The sequence below is a fragment of the Phyllostomus discolor genome, chromosome 12, assembly GCF_004126475.2.
Source record: "Phyllostomus discolor isolate MPI-MPIP mPhyDis1 chromosome 12, mPhyDis1.pri.v3, whole genome shotgun sequence".
Lineage (NCBI taxonomy): Eukaryota > Metazoa > Chordata > Mammalia > Chiroptera > Phyllostomidae > Phyllostomus > Phyllostomus discolor.
The window spans coordinates 4,168,173-4,187,217 of NC_040914.2; the positions used below are offsets into that span (position 1 = coordinate 4,168,173).

At 37.7% G+C, this 19,045-nt stretch overlaps 1 non-coding gene across 1 annotated transcript; it reads left to right on the forward strand.

Annotated features, from left to right (window-relative positions):
* Positions 1-16,567: 16,567 nt before the first annotated feature.
* LOC114511758 lies at positions 16,568-16,674 on the forward strand. Its single transcript, XR_003685727.1, has one exon. It is a non-coding gene; the product is annotated as a U6 spliceosomal RNA (small nuclear RNA).
* The last annotated feature ends 2,371 nt before the right edge of the window (positions 16,675-19,045 follow it).

Here is a 19,045-nt window from a genome sequence, read left to right on the forward strand (position 1 = left end):
GGCCTGTGGCTTAGGGAAGGCCTACAAAATTAATACAATTTGGTGAGGTGACACAGATGAAGTGGATGTGCCAGTCAGAGGGAAAGTCTTATTGGAGGGCCTTGTGATGGTAGAAAATTAAGGCCAGGTGGCTGAAACTCAGTGTGGCAGTGGAGAGTGGTGAGAAAGGCAGGGCCTGTGGCCCAAGACAGTTTCTCATTTTAGTCTAAGAGAGATGGGAAGCCTCTGAAAGACTTGTTCTCACCATAGGGAAATGATGAAAGCCCGGTGGAACCTCTGTTTCTGGGATGAGGAAAGATATATATACCATGTTGCTTTCTTGCAAGTCACAGGGACCCAAGCCATCATAAAATTTTCCTGCATCGATCTCTGCCTCACTGATACCAATATTGTCCACATTCTACAAATCCAAAGAATTTGTAAACAAGCAGTACAATAAAATTCTATCCAAAGGACTTGAGAAGTAGGATGTCCTGTTAATTGAATATGCTAGTTATCTGAGAGATGCTATGATTAACTACCTTAGTTACCTAAAATATATGGCCTCTAGTGTCAGCCTGTTATGTCCACAGCTTCACCCCTTACTGGTTGTATGACCTAGAACAAATTACTTGACCTCTCTGTCACCTGTAAGTGGGGATAACAACTTAACAGGATTACTGTGAAGACTGAAGGAGTTAATGTTAGGCCCTACAAGAGTACCTGCCTACTACATGGTAGGAGATTAAAAGTATTAACTATTATCATCATGCTCACATGTGAATTATAAACAAATTATAACCTAGAATTAAGTAAACTGAAATGCACTTCCAAACAAGGTCAAGCTGTCCTTAATATTGCCTTGATGATTCAGGCACTGAAATATACATCATGTTGAAGATGTTGATATGGACCCTGTAGTGTATCCCAAAAAGTGTTAGAACAGTTTCCTTAGTTGCCACATCTTATCCTTTCATTTATTTCCATAGAGTGGAGGAAAAATTTTATAATTTGAAATCTCTTGTTTGAAAGCCAGATCAATAGAAGTTTATTATGCAAATTTAACTATCTCCAGTGTATCTTAAGTATCTATAATAATTTTAAAATAATTTAAAATAATTTAAATCTAAGCATAAATTTCAGAAAAATTAATATACCAAATTAACCACCTTCACAGGAGATCTGAAACATATCTATAAAATTTTGATAGTTAAGATATCTGTCAGGTTTGGATCTTAGTAGATATTTATTGTGGTATATTAGCAACATGTAATATGGCAGTGATTGTGAGTCATTCTGTGTTGGTTAGGGCACTTTTGACTGGAAGTAACTGAAAGCCATCCCTGACTAGACTTAATATAAAGAAGGAGTTGGTCAAAGACTTGAAGGCACTCTTCACAAAATACCCAGGCTATATCAGAACCAAGAACTCAAATGCTCAAGTGCCTTCATGTTCATCTGTGTGTGTGTGTGTGTGTGTGTGTGTGTTGTTTTCATTATTCTTTCTGCCTGCACACAAACTTTCTTCACATTGCCTCAGTGTTCATAGTTTTAATGACTAAAGAAAAGCCAACTTTCTTTTTAGTTCCTATTACATAGTCCTTAGGCAAAGACTCTGGGATTGGCCCAGCTGGGTTACGTGCTCATACCAGGAATGATCGAATGGCCATGAACATGTCTTGATGTACTAACATGGATGGTATGGCTGAGGCAGTCCGCAGAAAAGGGGGTGCTAAGCAGACAAATCCATTAATATTCATTTTAAATGTCAGATCACACTGTAGTCACTCTAATGGAGCTTTAGTCACATCAATCTTCTGACTGATTTCTTCTTTCCCATGTGATATGATTCCCATCCTTGAGGGGAATACTTAAACCTCGTTTTACCTTTGGAAGCACTATTAGAATTGTAATAGCTATGATGCTAAATGGTTGTCTTAGGACACCCCCAAATTTCATGAGTCCTATGCATTAAAGAGAAAGATCTGACATTGTTTAAACTTACCGTGAATGTCCATCATAAAACACTTTTCCACATATCAGATTTTGTGATCCCATACCACCTATGCACTTAAGAATAATAACAGTATTATACAAGACATCTGTGCACACAATGATAGGTATATGCCATGTGAGCACATGAAGATAGGTATAGCCCATCTTCGAGAAGAGCTGTATGCATCTGTGTACATAAGACTAAATGCCTGTAGTCTGTGCATATAAGGATAGGTACATGTTCATCTGTGCACACACGAAGGACTCGGCATCTATGCAGATCAGGAATGGTAGTCTGTATCTTTTGTGGGCCCAAGAGGGTCTTATTCTTATATCTTCACTCCACTGAATAAGCAGTGATTACCTGTTACAGAATTATTGTAATTTAAATTACTGCAGTATCTATGAAGCACAAAACAGACGATAAATGATGGTGGTGTTTGTGGGGGTTGCTTTTTTTTTGGTTTGTTTATTTGTGGTATATGTGACACCAGTCTCCATCAAGGCAACATGATGAGCAATGGAGGCAGAACTGGGTGATGTTGGCTAGCATATAACCTAACTAAACCTCTGTTCCTGTACAGAGAGTTGACCTCATGGAGTTGTTATGAGGATTATATAAACTGACATGGAAAAAAAGCTAACATAGTGTCTGGCACATAGGAGGCACAAAATAATTTGTCTATCCAAAAAGAATTGGCTACCTAGGACTCAGTTCTTGGTTTTTAATACCATTCTCCAGTAAAAGGAACTGGGCTCCTTGGGGAAATGGCTGATTCTAGGATTGAGGCAGAAAATACACAAGGTGAGCCTGGAGCATTTTGCAGTGCCAGAAAATAAGGAAGTATGCTCAGAAAGCAAAACAGTGAGGGTCTGTGTCTCAACTCAGGCTGCCTTAACAAAATATCATAAACTGGTTGACTCTGACAACAGAAATTTCTTACAGTTCTAGATGCTGGCAAGTCCAAGATTGAGTGCAAGCAAGGTAGATTTTATTCTTAGGCTTCTTCTCTTGGTTTGTAGGTAGCTGCCATTCACTATGTGTTCTCATGGCCTCTTCAGGAGAAAGAGAGCAAGCTCTCTGGTGTCTTCTTATAGGGGCACTAATCCCATCATTACAGGGCCTCATGAACTCATCTAACCTTAACAAAGTCACCATTTTTTAAATACCATAATATTTGGGATTAAGGCTTCAACATATGAATGTGGGGGTAGGGGGGCAGACACAAATGTTCAGTCTATAATAATATGTGAAAGGGTCACAGGGGCCAAATGAAAGAGCTCCCAGTGCCCAGTGAGTCCCAATGTGAGTGGCAAAATACATAATGTAATATTGGATTATAACCCAAGGTATCAGATAAATACCAGTGAGTCCATGCTGATATAAATAAATAATTGAGTAAATAAATGTCAGAGAAGAGACAAATCTCTCATGCAGAAGAATTCGAAATAATTTCAGTAGACACTCCATTCTCAGATGGGGAAATGTAACTCCCCACTTTCTTAAGTGTGGGCTGCACATAGTGGCTTCTTTCTGAAGAGTATGAAAGGGAGAAAAACCTGACAAACACTACAGCCAGGTGTTCAAGGTCAACATCAATAGTCATAAACCATGTTGATACAATGAGGTGAAAATGGCACTTAACCTCTTTGATCTTCCTCTCAAAACTCATACCCACAGTCTAACCTTGAGATAAAATACCAAATCCCAATAGAGGGACATTCTATACAATAACTGACCAGTACTCTTCAAAATTATCAATGTCATCAAAAACAAAGGGCAGAGGAAGTGTGATAGTCTGAAGAATCCTAAGGAGCTGTGACAACTCAATGTAATCTGGTGTCGTGCATAGGATCCTGGAACAGAAAAAGGACATTGGATAAAAGCTAAGGAAATACCAATAAAGTATCAACTGTAATTTATTTGATAATGTAGGAATATTGGCTTATTAACAAAGATAGTATGCAAATGTAAGATGTTAGTAATAGGGGACACTGGGTGTCAGGTAAATGAGATATCTCAGTACTATCTTTACTATATTTTGCAAACCTAAAACTGTTCTAAAAACTAAAGTCTATTTAGGAAAGAAACATGGGAGGTACATTACAGTGTTAACATTAACTTAAAACAGAACACACTAAAACATTAACAAATCAGAGTAAGCCCAGATGTTAGCCAAATAGATAAAGTTGAACTCATCTGAAGAGCCTTCCTGCCTTGACCACTGTGGCGACTGTGTCTCTATCAGGCAAACCCAAGACGTGCAGAGAAATGGAGTCAGGGAGAAGGAGCAGGACTACTGGGGCTCCTCCAGGAGGGGGGGATAGTGGTAAAGAGGGAAAAACAGGTGGAAAGAGACCCCTTTGGGGCTGCAAGATGATGTGGAAGCCTGGGGAGGCATCTTTGGGCATCTTTGAGGAACCCCATCCTCACATGAAAGTCCATGTGCTAGGTCAATCACTGGGTGCTGCGGGGCTGAGATGAAGCAATGATGAGTTCCCCAGGCAGGAATGTCCCATTTACTTATTCCTGCTTTCATTTTCATCTGTCTCAATCATTGGATGTTTATGATTTGCGACAGTGCCCCACTCTGTGCCAGGCTCTGTCTCAAGGGCTGGTAGTCCTATAAAACAAGGCACTGGGGCTGGGGAAGTAGGGGACTTGTGCCCAACAGATAAGAAGGATGCCAAGTAAGCATCACCAGCCTAGGTGGGATTGTCAGCCACAATTTTTTGAGTTAATGTCAGGAATTTTCGAGGCCTTTGTCATTGTTTCTTCCTTTTACATTTTTTTTAAAAAAGGTTTCTATAGTAATATTCAGTTCCTGTGCAAACTTAAACCAGGATTTAGATTTGCTTGGAATTGGTGGGTGAAGACACCAGCATCATTTGCATAAATGTTGGGGTTTCAACTAGAAGAAGAAAGTGGAGTTTGTTTTCTTTTTCTTTGTTTTTATTATTTTATTTTTAAAGATTTTATTTACTTATTTTTAGACAGAGGGGAAGGGAAGAAGAAAGCGAGGGAAACATCAGTGTGTGGTTGCCTCTTGTGCACCCCCTAATAGGGACCTGGACCACAACCCAGGCGTATGCCCTGACTGGGAATCAAACAAGCAACCCTTTAGTTCACAAGCCGACACTCAATCCACTGACCCACACCAGCCAGGGTTTTTTTCTTTTTCTTTGCAAAGGTTTCTGGGGGAGAGCTGAGATTTGGAGGGACAAGCATGGTAGTCTTTATGAAGAGTGACATTTCCCCCACCTTTGTGAACAACCCTGTGTCTTCAGCCTGGTGGGAACTGGAGTGAATGCAGAATTATGCTGATGTCTCTAGGATTTCTGTTTCTGTAAACATTAGGAATCAGCCCCCTTGACAAATGGAGAGCAACTTTGAGAAGAAGCTGAAGTAGAGACTGTGCTAAGGTGGACTATCATCCAGAGACTTTGAAGATAGGAGCTGTTAATGGTGCAGTACATTGTAGTGAGAGCCTAGGCACTAGCTAAGAAACACTTGGTGATGAAGATTGGAGATTTGTTCCATTACTGTTAAAGAGACTCACTGTGACCACAGGTGGGAAGGCCTGGGAAAACTTTAGAGTTCAAACAGTGAATTTCCTTTTTAAAAAGTCCAGCCTTATCTTAGCTAAACTGTGGAGTGAAGCCAAAGGTACAGAAGCTGGAACAGGGTACAAGAGCAGACTGTGTCTTGGGCAGAGAGAAATGGGAGAAGGAGGTAGAGAAGGGTTGAGGAAAGCTACAAATGCCCACCAATTCTGGTGTGTCATCTCGGGGAGCCATTCCTTCTTAATTCCTCATACCCAGTTCCTTCCCACCCCTCAAGCCTCAAGCCAAGTCTCAACTCTCAGCCTTTGCTGATCATTCAAGTTCTTGCTGACCTTACTCTTTCTTCTCCATGATATGCATGTGACATTAAGGTATACATTGTTGTGCTTTTTGCTATTTTTTGTCTGCTATACTCTGTTCTAATCTCATAGAAAGGTATGGTTCTGTTTTATGTACATACTACTGTGTCATGTACTTATGAGGCTTTAGAAAACACAGGTGAGGGAATGGGAGACTCCTTCCTGAATGGGGAACCTAGGAGGTACAGCATGACATCCACTACAGTTCACCTCTTGCACTGCTCGAATCCACTTACTACTTATAACATGCTGATCCCAGCTGGGAATAGCCTCTCTAAGATTTTGGATGGTCTCCTTTCCTGGAGAAATTTGCCAAAAGATAGCTAGTGGATGGACTACAACTCCTCCTGCTACAGCTGGCCTCAAGGCTACACTGATACTCACCACCAGCCTCCCCTACTACTCTTTCCAGATTCCTCTCAACATTGGCTAGCACATCTAAGTATTCAGGTAACCCAATGGGGCAACCCATACTTTCATCCTTTAGAAATCTCTACCCTTTGTTACCACATCCTTTTAAGGCCTTGGCCATTGCTCTTGTCCATTTACCATTAAGATCAGACAAGGAATCCTTCATGCAAAAGAAATACAAGAAAAATAAATCAGAAACCATTGAGACTGGTTACCTACAAGGGGTGGATGGGAACTGGGTAAAAAGAATGGGGAGTGGAAAGAGAGTAGAAGGGATGAGGGGAAGAGGCATACTTCTGTGAGTATACCTTTCTGTACAGCTCTGACTCTGAGAACCGTAATAAGGTTTCACATGTCTCAGAAATAAATAGTTAACACCAACTGGGATGTGGGAGAAACTCAAAGTGAACAGTAACCAATGAACCTAACTGCACTACAAATGAACAACATATTTACACTGTAGCAAAGAAAGGAACTAATCTGAGTAACTGTAGAAAATAGTATTTTGATTGGATAAGACTAAATAGAAGAACTGTATACAAATAATATGCACTAGTTACTAATTTTTTCAAAGGGGTATGTAGCAATTCTAAAATTATTTTACATATATGCTACAACTAACCAAATAAGTAAATATATTTAGACAATTAGAGCAAGTTTCTCATTGTTGAAGAAAGAAGTTACAAATAAGGAAAAAGGAAGACTAGAATGAACCTTGTGGTGTTGGACTGGAATCAGAGGTTATTGGAGTGAATTGATTTGTAGTATATACACAGATTGATATAGAAACAAATATGGATGTGTGTATAGGTTGTGAGAATACATACATATGGCTTTATCCACTGAGAGGACCTGCATGCAGTGACATGCCAGTAGCAATGATTCCACCTAGAGACATGTGTTGGTTTGTAAATCTCTCTCTTTAATGAGAAGAACTCATTAAAGAACTGGTTGATTCCATCACTGGGCAGGGAAAGACAAGAATCTTGTACATCTTGTGCCAAGAAGTAAAGAAATGCTCATAAAATGATGGAGGGCATATAAAAAGAACATAGGGGTTAATTTGAAGTTCCCAATAGCTAGATCTGGGACAATCTGAGTAACAAAATAAATAATAGTAATCAATGATAACATGCAGAATAAAATAAATATCTATGAGTTCAAACAAATAGATATTTTTTTGACAAAAATAAATAGCAGAAAAAAGCTCTTTCTTACAGTAAATTCCAATTAATAAATGTAGAAAGAATGATTGAAATAGCAAATCAGCTTTAGACAACACTGCAGTAATAATTGTTGCAGGTATGAACCATCAGTGAAAATATAATGGGAAATAGAATATTTACATATTCTCAAAGTGTCTCCTCACAAGATACTTACTAATGACAATGGAAAAAAATAGCATCTCTAGTACAGTGGAGAAACCTGGAAGGTACCATCTTAACCAAGTGATCAAAGTTAACATCAGTGGGAATAAGACACATCAACACCATGGCCTCAGTATGATGGAGAAAGATAAGTGACTTCTGTGGCATTTTTGCCAAATGCATAACCTCAGTCTAATCACAAGAAAATATCAGATAAACTCAAATTGAGTAACACTCAATGGAATAACTGAACAGTACTCTTCAAAAATATTAGGTCATAGAAGACAAAGAAATGCTCAGAAACTGTTCCAGATTAGAGGAGACTGAGGTGACATGACAACTAAAAGCAACTCAGGATGTTAGATCGGGCTCTGGACCTGGAAAAGGAAACTAGTGGGATTGTTATGGAACAGCAATTGGGGTCTGCTGCCTGCCACTGCCCTCTAGGCAGAATTCAGTTTGGGTCTTTAGATTTGATAACAGTGTTGTGTCAACATTAATTTCCTAAATTTTATCATTGTTCCATGGTCAGATCAGCTTCTGCTGGGAGGTTGGGAGTGGAAGCAGCCATTGTGCAGAAGAGACAGGTACACCTTCCTCACTGCCCTGCACCACTCATATACCACTGGTCTTCCTGGCCTGCAGGAGGCATGATTCTCCATGCTCACAAGACTGTAAGACAAATTTCCCTCACTAGCACCCAATTCCTGCCCCAAGGTTCTTATACAAGTTGTTAGCAAGTTGTTCCCCTATGGGATAGGAATCTGCCACACAGAGGTTACTTAAGCTTGACTTCCAAATCAAAAAAGACAAAAGCAACAATTGCTAGAGTTGACTGCATAAATATTTGAAGCTTTTGGATATAAAAATACACCATAAATAAAATTAGTAACAAGAAACTGGAAAAATATTTGTAGTATATAACAAAGTATGAATATCCTTATCATACAAGAAACTCTTAAAAATCAATAACCAAAAGATGAAGATCACAGTATTAAATATGTCAAGAGACATAAACAAACATTTTGCAAAGAAATACTAATGGCCCGAGACATGAAAAAATATGACCTTATTATTAAAGAAATATAATTAAAGCAATGAGATACTGCATTTTGTCTGTGATTATAAATCATTTAAAAAGAATAATAAATGATGTTAGTGAGAAAGTAAGGAAATTGGTGCTTCATATATGGTCAGTGGGGGAGTAGTTTGGTAAAAACCATTCTGAAAGCTTAGTTGACAATTTGCAATAAAAACCCTGATACAGAGAGATCTGATCAGATCACTGGGGAGAAGTAGGGAGGGGCTGTAGGAGGACTTTGCAGAGGCAATTATAAGCAGTCTAGGATGGGACTGGCTGAGAACCTGAATGCCTCCAGATAACAGAGAAATAAAAAGAGGGCTGGCTCTCTGGCTCACAGGCTCTCAGGCTCTTCTTCCTCTAGTATCCCTGGATGATCATGCTGCAGCTGCCTGCCTTTCCCAACAGACAGTATTTTGGATGGGTAGGAATTCCAGGCACAGCCTAGGATTGGGCTGGCCTGGCAGAGGGTGGCAGAGGTTTATTCTTTGAGAGTACAAGCTCTGAGATAGAAGCCTACCATTCTTCCAAAATTGCATAAGTTTTGTATCTTATGTTGTTTTAGTTTGTAAACTAACCCTATAGAAATTTTACTGTGTATAATGTGCACATTTCTGTGTGCATTATACATGGAATTATTATACTTATTATTATACCCATGGTATGTTATCATTATACCCATGTATAATGCACATCCTTATTTTCCCTCAAAAATTGGGCAAAAAAGTGCCCACTATACATGGCAAAATATGGCAAAAACTAATAGGGGGAAATGATAGGAGAACCAGGTGTTAGAGTTTAGCCTTAATTGATAGGGTAAAGTGATTAAAGCTGTAACTAAGAATTAAAGAGTTTAGTCTTAATTGAAGGCCTAACTGACTAATTCTTGTGGAAAGCTGTTATTCCAAAATTGTGAAGCTTTTGAAGAAACTCCTTTCCTTTATCACCAAACCTTTGCCTCTGGAATTTTGCTTAAAGGATGGTAGCAGGCAGCAGGAACCCAAATTGCTGTTTGGTAACAACCCTAGAAGTATGCATACCCTTTGACCTACCTATTCTACTTCAGTCATTTATTTTAAGATCATCGTATATTCATGCAAAGATGCAAGGAAGTACATTATACTGTTGTTTACAATAGCAGGGAAAAAGAGAAAATTCATGTAAATGTCCATTTGAATAACCCTCAACCAGTGGTGACCAAATTTTCAAAACCAACAGAAAAAGATATGCCCAATATAGGTTATTGCCTCAAAAGTAACAAGATAATGGCTGGGACTATTATTGGATTTTTTGCCACCGTTTTTTCTTTTGTCTTCTCCCTTGAGGAACTGAGTGCCTATTTGTATGGATTGCACTATAATTTGATCAATCATTAGTGCACAGAACTCTGTCTACCCCACCTGATCTCAGGTGTTGATTAAAAATGTTCTTCTCTGTGATGTCTGTTGTTTGAACTGTGGAAGAAAAGGGGCTGTGTAATAAGTCAGTGCCTGAAAGTAACCTCACAGGGTGATCTGATCACAAATTCCTAACTGGGCGGGTCATGGTGAAGTGTTAGGCCCCAGGCGCATAACTTTAATAAAAGGTTTATCTTCATTCAACACCATCCCTGGTTCTTGTGCATCTAGGTTAACACACCTTTGAAATGCCAGAGTATTTCTTTTTCAGATCTCTTGGAGGCTAACCACCCTCAAGGGAGCATTTGATCTTATTCACTATCCTGAAATCCAATCATAAAGATTTCCCCACCTCCCACCTTCATGTAATCTTCCTTACATTCCCTTCTTAATTCCACATGTATAAAGAGAACTGCAAAACTGTCCTCCTTCAGCTCTGACTTGTATTGCTCAGTGTGTTGAGCCTTGTCCTGCAAACCAAAGGTTGCTAGATTGATTCCTGGTCGGGGCACATGCCTGGGTCCACAGTCAATGGATGTTTCTCTCACACATTGATATCTTTCTCTTTCTCTTTCTCTTTCCTTTCCTGCTCTCTGAAAATAAATAAAAATAAAAACTTTAGGAAAATAATTTCTTAATAATACTATCATCCTCCAGAGCACTTGAGATCTAGTTTCCTGATACGTTATCAATTTAGCTCAAATAAATTCTAACTTGGACATTCTTACATCAACAGAACAAAACCAAAAAATCAATTTCTTGTTCCTTCATTTTTTCTAAATGATATGCATAATTAGCTTTGGAATAAAACATAATATATATTATATAGAATGCTATACTTCTAATTTTAAAAACTGATGTTTATCAGTATTATTAAATTCATTATTCTGTATAAATTAATGTACCAAATCTTGTATAAGTGTTTCTTTTTTAATGAGGATTTATAATGTAAAATATATACCAAAATACATACATTTTAATGACAAGAGTTTTTTTAGAAAAAAGTGTGAATAACTTTTTAATAGCATCAAAAGCTTATGTTTAATAAAGACTGTCATATTTCTGGAAAGCACATATTTGCATATATTATATGGAATACTGTATTTGAATGTTGTAGAATCAGAAGCTTGTGGAAAATGAGAATTATAATACCATAGAAAATCCTGAAAAAGTCACCAATGAGTGGAAGCAACCTAAATGTCCATCAGTAGTGAATGTATAAACAAAATGTAGTATATACATATAATGGAATACTGTGCAGCCTTATAAAAGGGAGAAATTCTGTAACATGCTACATGTATGAATCTTGAGGATATAATGCTAAGTTAAATAAGCAGGCAAAAGGACAAATACTGTATAATTCCATTATATGAGGTATCTAGAGTAGTCATATTTATAGATATAGGAAATTGAATGTGGTGGTTACCAGAGACTGGGGGTAGGGAGGAAAGAATTGTTGTTTAATGGGTATAAAGTTCTAATTTTGCAAGACAAAGTTCCAGAGATCTACTTCACAGCAGTGTAAACATACTTAATACTACTGAACTTATATTAAAAATGATTAAAATGGTACCTTTTTACCACAAAATAAACAGCCTTCTTCAGTTACAAAAGTCACAGATGATTCTGAGTTCTCAAGTTAACAGAGGAGCTGCTTATTCCTCCATTCTCTTATCTATAGACCATCTGCTATACTTGAGGCACTTTGCTTAACATTGGGTTAGGTGGTGATTAAAACACTATTCCTGCTCTCAAGAGTTTTCAGTGTAGTTGGAGACAGAGAGAAATAAATAGTATAATATTGGCTGCATATAATATGGATAAGTACCAGTGCCAAGGAAAACCACAAAGAGGAGTGCTTCATTTGGCTTTGGAGTGGTGGTCAAAAAAGGCATCCCATTGTTTGCTGGAGTACTAAAATAAGTATAAGTTAGCTGAGCAAAGCTGCAAAATGGAAAACCAGGTGACAGTATAGTGAGGAAGTCAGGGACAGTGAGTAGTGTGATGTGAGCCAAATTTGGGGTTGGAGAGTGCTGAGGAGATTGAGGAGACTGAAGATGAAAATTTTGCCAGACAGTTTGGACCTTATCTTGAGATCAGTAAAAAGTCATGAAAGCTTCTTTAAAAAATTTTTTTATTTTTATATTATTTTTCCCACCATCATTTATCCCTCCTATACCCTCTTCCACCCCTAGCCACCCCCTTTCACCCAGCATCATGAAAGCTTCTAAATGAAGAAAATATGTCCAAATTTGCATCTTAAAAAAGACTATCCTGGCTGCTATGGTGAGGCAAAGATTGAAGGAGAACAAGACCAGAGGCAAGAATATTAGTAAAGGAGTTCCAGCCAAGATGGAGGCATAGGTAGAAACCCTTCACTTCCTCGCACAACCAAAAGGAGGATAATAACCAATCCAAAATCAATAAACAAACAGAAGTGCCAAAAAATTAAACTGCATGGAACTTTGACAACCAAGGAATTAAAGAAACAGTCAAACAGAACACCCAGGCTGGTAAGAACCCAAGGCAAGGTGGCAGATCATGTGAGCAGGGATGGCTGAACAGGAAACTGAGACATAGCTGACTGAGGACCATGGCAGTTGCCACAATGGGAGGAACCCCCAGTCTCACACAAGAGTTCATTGGAAGGTGAGCTAGAGCCGAGCAGGTGAGCTACATTGACCCTCTCTGGCCCTTCCTCCACAGGTTGCCTTTCCCAGTTGAATACCTAAGGCCCCACCCCCTTACAACTTAACAGGTGTGCCGAGACAAAGAAATATGACCCAAATGAAAGAACAGAGCAAAACTTCAGAAAGAGAGCTAAGCAATGAGGAGATAGCCAACCTATCTGGTGGAGAATTTAAAGCCCTGGTAGTCAAAATGCTCAAAGAACTGATTGAACTTGGTTGAAAATGAAAAAATATGCAGCAGAAAGAAAGAAGGAGCTCCTACCCTTTGCAACAGTGTGGATGGAGCTGGAAAACATTATGCTAAGCGAAACAAGCCAGGCAGTGAAAGACAAATACCATATGATCTCACCTTTAACAGGAACGTAAACAACAAAACAAAGAAACAAGCAAAATATAACCAGACACTGAAATAGAGGACAGGCTGACAGTGGCCACATGGGAGAGAAGAGGGAATTTCAGGGGACAATGGGAAGGGTTCACAGGAACAAATTTAAAGGACACATGGATAAAAACTAGGGGGAGAATGGTAATGGGAGGAAAGTGGGGAGGGTTGGAAGGGTGAGCTGGATTGGGAGTAAAAGGGAGAAAACTGTACTTGAACAATGATTAAAATAAAATTTTAAAAAATAAATAAAAAAGAAAAGAAAAAAATAAATGAAAAATACCCAAAATGAAATAATGCAAAATATTCAGTGAGTCAACAGTGACAGGAAGAAAACCAGGACTCAAAGCAACAATTTGGAGCATAAGGAAGAAGTAAACATTCAACTAGAATAGAATGAAGAAATAAGAATTCAAAAAAATGAAAAGAGTCTTAGGAATCTCTGGGACAACCTGAAACATTCCAATATCCAAATTATAGGGGGGCCAGAAGGAGAAGAACAACAGCAAGAAATTAAAAACTTATTTGAACAAATAATGAAGGAAAATTTCCCCAATCTGGCAAAGGAAATAGACTTCCAGGAAGTCCAGGAAGCCCAGAGTCCCAAAGAAGTTGGATCCAAAGAGGGATACACCAAGGCACATCATCAGTAAATTACCCAAGATTAAAGATAAGGAGAGAATCTTAAATGCAGCAAGAGAAAAGGAGACAGTTACCTACAAAGGAGTTCCCAGAAGACTATCAGTTGATTTCTCCAAAGAAACCTTACAGGCCAGAAGGGGCTGGAAAGAAGTATTTGAAGTCATGCAAGGCAAGGACCTACATCCAAGATGACTCTATCTAGCAAAGCTATCACTTAGAGTGGAAGGGCAGATAAAGTGCTTCCCATAAGGTCAAGTTAAAGTGGTTCATCATCACCAAGTCCTTGTTATATGAAATGTTAAAGGGACTTATCTAAGAAATAGAAGATCGAAACTATTAGCAGTAAAATGGCAACAAACTCACAACTATCAACAAATGAACCTAAAAGAAAAGACAAACAATGAAAATAAAAACTAAGAAAACAACTAAAACAGGAACAGAATCAGAGAAATGGACATCACATGGAGAGATTTCAGTGGGGATGGAGAAGGGAGGAATGCTGGGGAAGGTACAGGGAAGAAGAAGCATAATTGGTAGGCATAAAATAGACAGAGAGAGCTCAAAAATGGTATAGGAAACAGAGAACTCAAATAATTTATATGTACAACCCATGTACATGAACTAAGGGGGGGAATGGTGAAGGGTGGGGGGGTGTAGGGTGGAAGGGGGACAAGGGGGAGAAATTGGGAAAACTGTAATAGCATAATCAATAAAATATACTTAAAAAAGAATATTAGTAAAGATTTAACCATAAGGAAGTGACAGGTAACCTTTGCAGTACACTGAGAAATGAGTAGGAGGAGAAGAAATGATGAGTTTAAACAGTTTTTTCTAAAAGTGGCTTTGAACAAGTGGAGATAGTAACATATCTTCAGGGAAATCTGAAGTAAAAGGGTGGGTGATGGTGTGTGTGTGTGTGTGTGTGTGTGTGTGTGTGAAAGTGAGATTGGTAGGCACATTCAAACACAGGACAAAAAGGAACTATTCCCTAAGGGGATGCGACCAGATCCCATCCCACTTAACAGAAATTGGGAGGGGGAGGGGGGGCCCTCTCTCCATTTTAACAACGGGAAAAGAGGAAAAGATGGATTTAGGTGCCAGTTTGTAGCTTTGCCACCAGAAACTTAAGAAGTCCCATATTACAGTTTGTTTTTACTCTGTAAAATAGAAGGGAAGTTCATCCTTGAAAAGTAAATGGTGGAATGGTGCTTTACAGAGATGTTTAAGTGTGAAATTGAAACTCAGATGATTAGAAAAGAGAAATGACTCTAGGAAACTAAAATTTCAGAGCAGCATGGGGCTTAGTAGAAGCTGGAGATTATAATTCTGTCCAGTGTGTTTTTTGTGGTTGTTTCTGTGGAGCCTAGTACAAAAGACATTTCTTTAGAATTTGATCTATTATAGATGCTCTACCTGGCTTCAGCCTGTGTATCCCTAGACCATTGCATCTAGACTCAGAATACCTTAAAGATTACCCCTGAAGATAATACAGGCTTGAGAAAAATAATGAAGAGACCGTTATCCTTCCAGAAATCAAAATATACTATTAAGTTACAGCTATTAAAACAATATGATATTGGTCCAAGATTAGACTATTAGACTAGTGTAACTGAATAGAAAGCTCCAAAGCAGAGACAGATGTTGGAATTTAGAATATTTTTTAAAAGTGGCCCTTTAAATTATATGGGAAAACAAAGAATCAGTTAATAAATGTGACTTGATGTTTTTTAGATGCTTACCACACAGTATTCATGAACATAAGTTCTAGATGAATGATAGATCTAAGTCTTAAACAAATTTTTTAAATCACTAAAGGAAATATTTTTTACAAACTTGAATTGAGGGATTTTCTCCTAAGTAATTCATGGGACCTAAAATTCCAAAAAGAAAATATCAACAGACTTGGCCACCTACAAGTTAAAAAACAAAACAAAACAAAAAAATTCTGCATGATGGAAAAAGGAAAAAGTTTAAGCTAAAGGTTTAAAGGATAAGCTACAAACTAGGAGAAAATACTTATAACGAATATAACAAACACAGGGATATTATTAATACATGAGTTTGTACAAATCAAGTTTACTATTCTGCATTTGTCACTTTTATCATAAATTAAGTATCCACATAAGTGTGTATTTATTTCTAGACTCTCTGTTCTGTTCCATTTGTCTGTTTGTCTACCTTGTGCTAATACCACACTGACATATTATAGTAACATAGTAATAAATCTTTGTATCTGGTAGTATACATCCTCCAAATTCATTTTTCAAAATGAAAGTAAAAAATATTAGTGATAATGTACAAAACTACATTTCTGATGGGATACTTTGCTATACCTCTTATTCTTTGACAGGTCAAAGAGATAAACATTTTAATGAACATAAAATTGAAGAGGCCCATATGGTGAAATAGAAGACAAAATTTCAGAGCAGCTATTGTAAATATGTTCAATGACCCCAAAAAAACCATGCTTAAAGAAATAAAGAAAAGTGTGATGATAATGTTGCATCAAATAAAGAACACCTATAAAGAGATAAAATTACTTAAACAGCAACACATAGAAATTCTGGAGTTGAAAAGTATAATAATCAAAATGAAAACTTCACTAGAGAGATTCAACAGGTGATTTGAGTTGGTAGAAGTAAATTTAGTGAAGTTGAAGATAGAACAATATAGATTTTCCAATCAGAAGAACAGAGTACAGTACTCACTTCGGCAGCATATATACTAAAATTGGAATGATACAGAGAAGATGAGCATGGCCTCTGCTCAAGGATGACACACAAATTCGTGAAGTGTTCCATATTTTTCCACATGATAGGACACAAAAAAGGCTCAACAAATTTAAGATAATTGAAATCATACCAAGCATTTTCTCGGACCACAAAGAACTGAAAATAGAAACCAACCCCAAGGAAAAAACCCAAAACACTCTAAATCATGGAGATTGAATAGCATGCTATTAAACAATGAATGGGTCAAGAATGATATTAGGGAAGAAATCAAAAGGTTTCTGGAAACAAATGCAAACGAACTCACAACAACCAAAAATTTATGGGACACAGCCGAGGCAGTCCTGAGAGGGAAGTTCATAGCGATACAGGCCCACCTAAAAAGTTAGAAACATTCCAAACAAACAACCTAACCCTACGTCTACAAGAACTCGAGGAACAACAACAAAGACAGCCCAGAGCAAGCAGAAGGAAGGAAATAACCAAGATCAGAGCAGAATTAAATAACATAGAGAATAAAAGCACAATTCTAAGGATCAATGAATCCAAGAGCTGGTTCTTTGAAAAGATAAACAAAATTGACAAGCCTTTAAGCAGGCTCATCAAGAAAAAAAGAGAGAAGACCCAAATAAACACAATTAGAAATGAAAGAGGAGAGATTACAACAGATACCACAGAAATACAAAGGATTGTAAGAAATTACAACAAAGAACTGTATGCCAAGAAATTTGAAAACCTAGGTGAAATGGACAACTTTCTAGAAAAATATAATCTTCCAAAACTCAATGAAAAAGAAGCAGAAAGCCTGAATAGACCAATAACAGCAGATGAAATTGAAGCAGTAATAAAAAAATGTCCTCACACACAAAAGCCCTGGAACAGATGGTTTCACAGGAGAATTCTACAAAGCATTTAAGGAAGAGCTAACCCCTATCCTTCACAGACTATTCCAAAAAATCCAAAAAGATGGGAGTCTCCCAAACTCTTTTTATGAGACCAACATCATCTTAATTCCAAAACCAGATAAAGACACAACAAAGAAAGAAAGCTTCAGGCCAATATCACTGATGAACGCAGATGCTAAAATCCTCAATAAAATATTGGGAAACAACATCCAACAATACATTAAAAAGATCATTCACCATGACCAAGTGGGATTCATTCCAGGGATGCAAGGATGGTTTAATATTCACAAAGAAGTAAATGTAATACATCATATAAACAAAAGCAAAGACGAAAACCACATGATCATATCAATTGATGCAGAAAAAGCATTTGATAAGGTACAGAACCCATTTTTGATAAAAACACTCAGCAAAGTGGGAATAGAGGGAGCATTCCTCAACATAATAAAGGCCATATATGAGAGACCTACAGCCAACATCATACTCAATGGGCAAAAATTAAAACCTTTTCCACTAAGATCAGGAACAAGACAAGGCTGTCCACTTTCACCACTTCTATTCAATATAGTACTGGAAGTTTTAGCCACAGCAATCAGACAAGCAAAAGAAATGAAAGGCATCAAAATCAGAAAGGAGGAAACAAAACTGTCACTGTTTGCAGATGACATGATAGTGTACCTAGAAAATCCTATAGACTCCACCAAAAAACTGCTTGACCTAATAAATGAATTTGGCAAAACAGCGGGATACAAACTCAATATCCAGAAATCAAAGGCATTTCTGTACACCAACAATGAAACAGCAGAAGCAGAGGTCAAGGGAAAAATCCCATTTGAAATAGCAAAAAGAAAAATAAGATATCTAGGAATAAACCTAACCAAGGAAGTAAAAGACCTATATAAAGAAAACTACACAACACTGAAGAAAGAAATTAAGGAAGACACAAACAAATGGAAACATATACCGTGTTCATGGATTAGAAGAATTAACATCACCAAAATGTCCATACTACCCAAAGCAATTTACAGATTCAATGCAATTCCTATTAAAGTACCAATGGCATATTTCACAGACGTAGAACAAACACTTCAAAAATTTATGAGGAACCATAAACGACCCCGAATAGCTGCTGCAATTTTGAGAAATAAAGGCAAAGTAGGAGGTATCACAATACCTGATAGCAAAACATATTACAAGGCCACTGTAATCAGAACAGCCTGGTACTGGCATGAAAACAGGCACATAGACCAATGAACAGAACAGAGAGCCCAGAAATAAGCCCAAGTCTCTACAGTCAATTAATATTTGACAAAGGAGGCAGCAACATAAAATGGAGTAAAAACAGCCCCTTCAACAAATGGCATTGGGAGAACTGGACAGCCACGTGCAAAAAAATGAAACTCGAGCACCAACTTACACCATACACAAAAATAAAATTTATTCAAGGTGGATAAAAGACTTAAATATAAAACATGACACCATTAACGTTCTAGAGGACAACATAGGCAGGAAAATCTCAGATATTTCACGCAGAAACTTTTTTA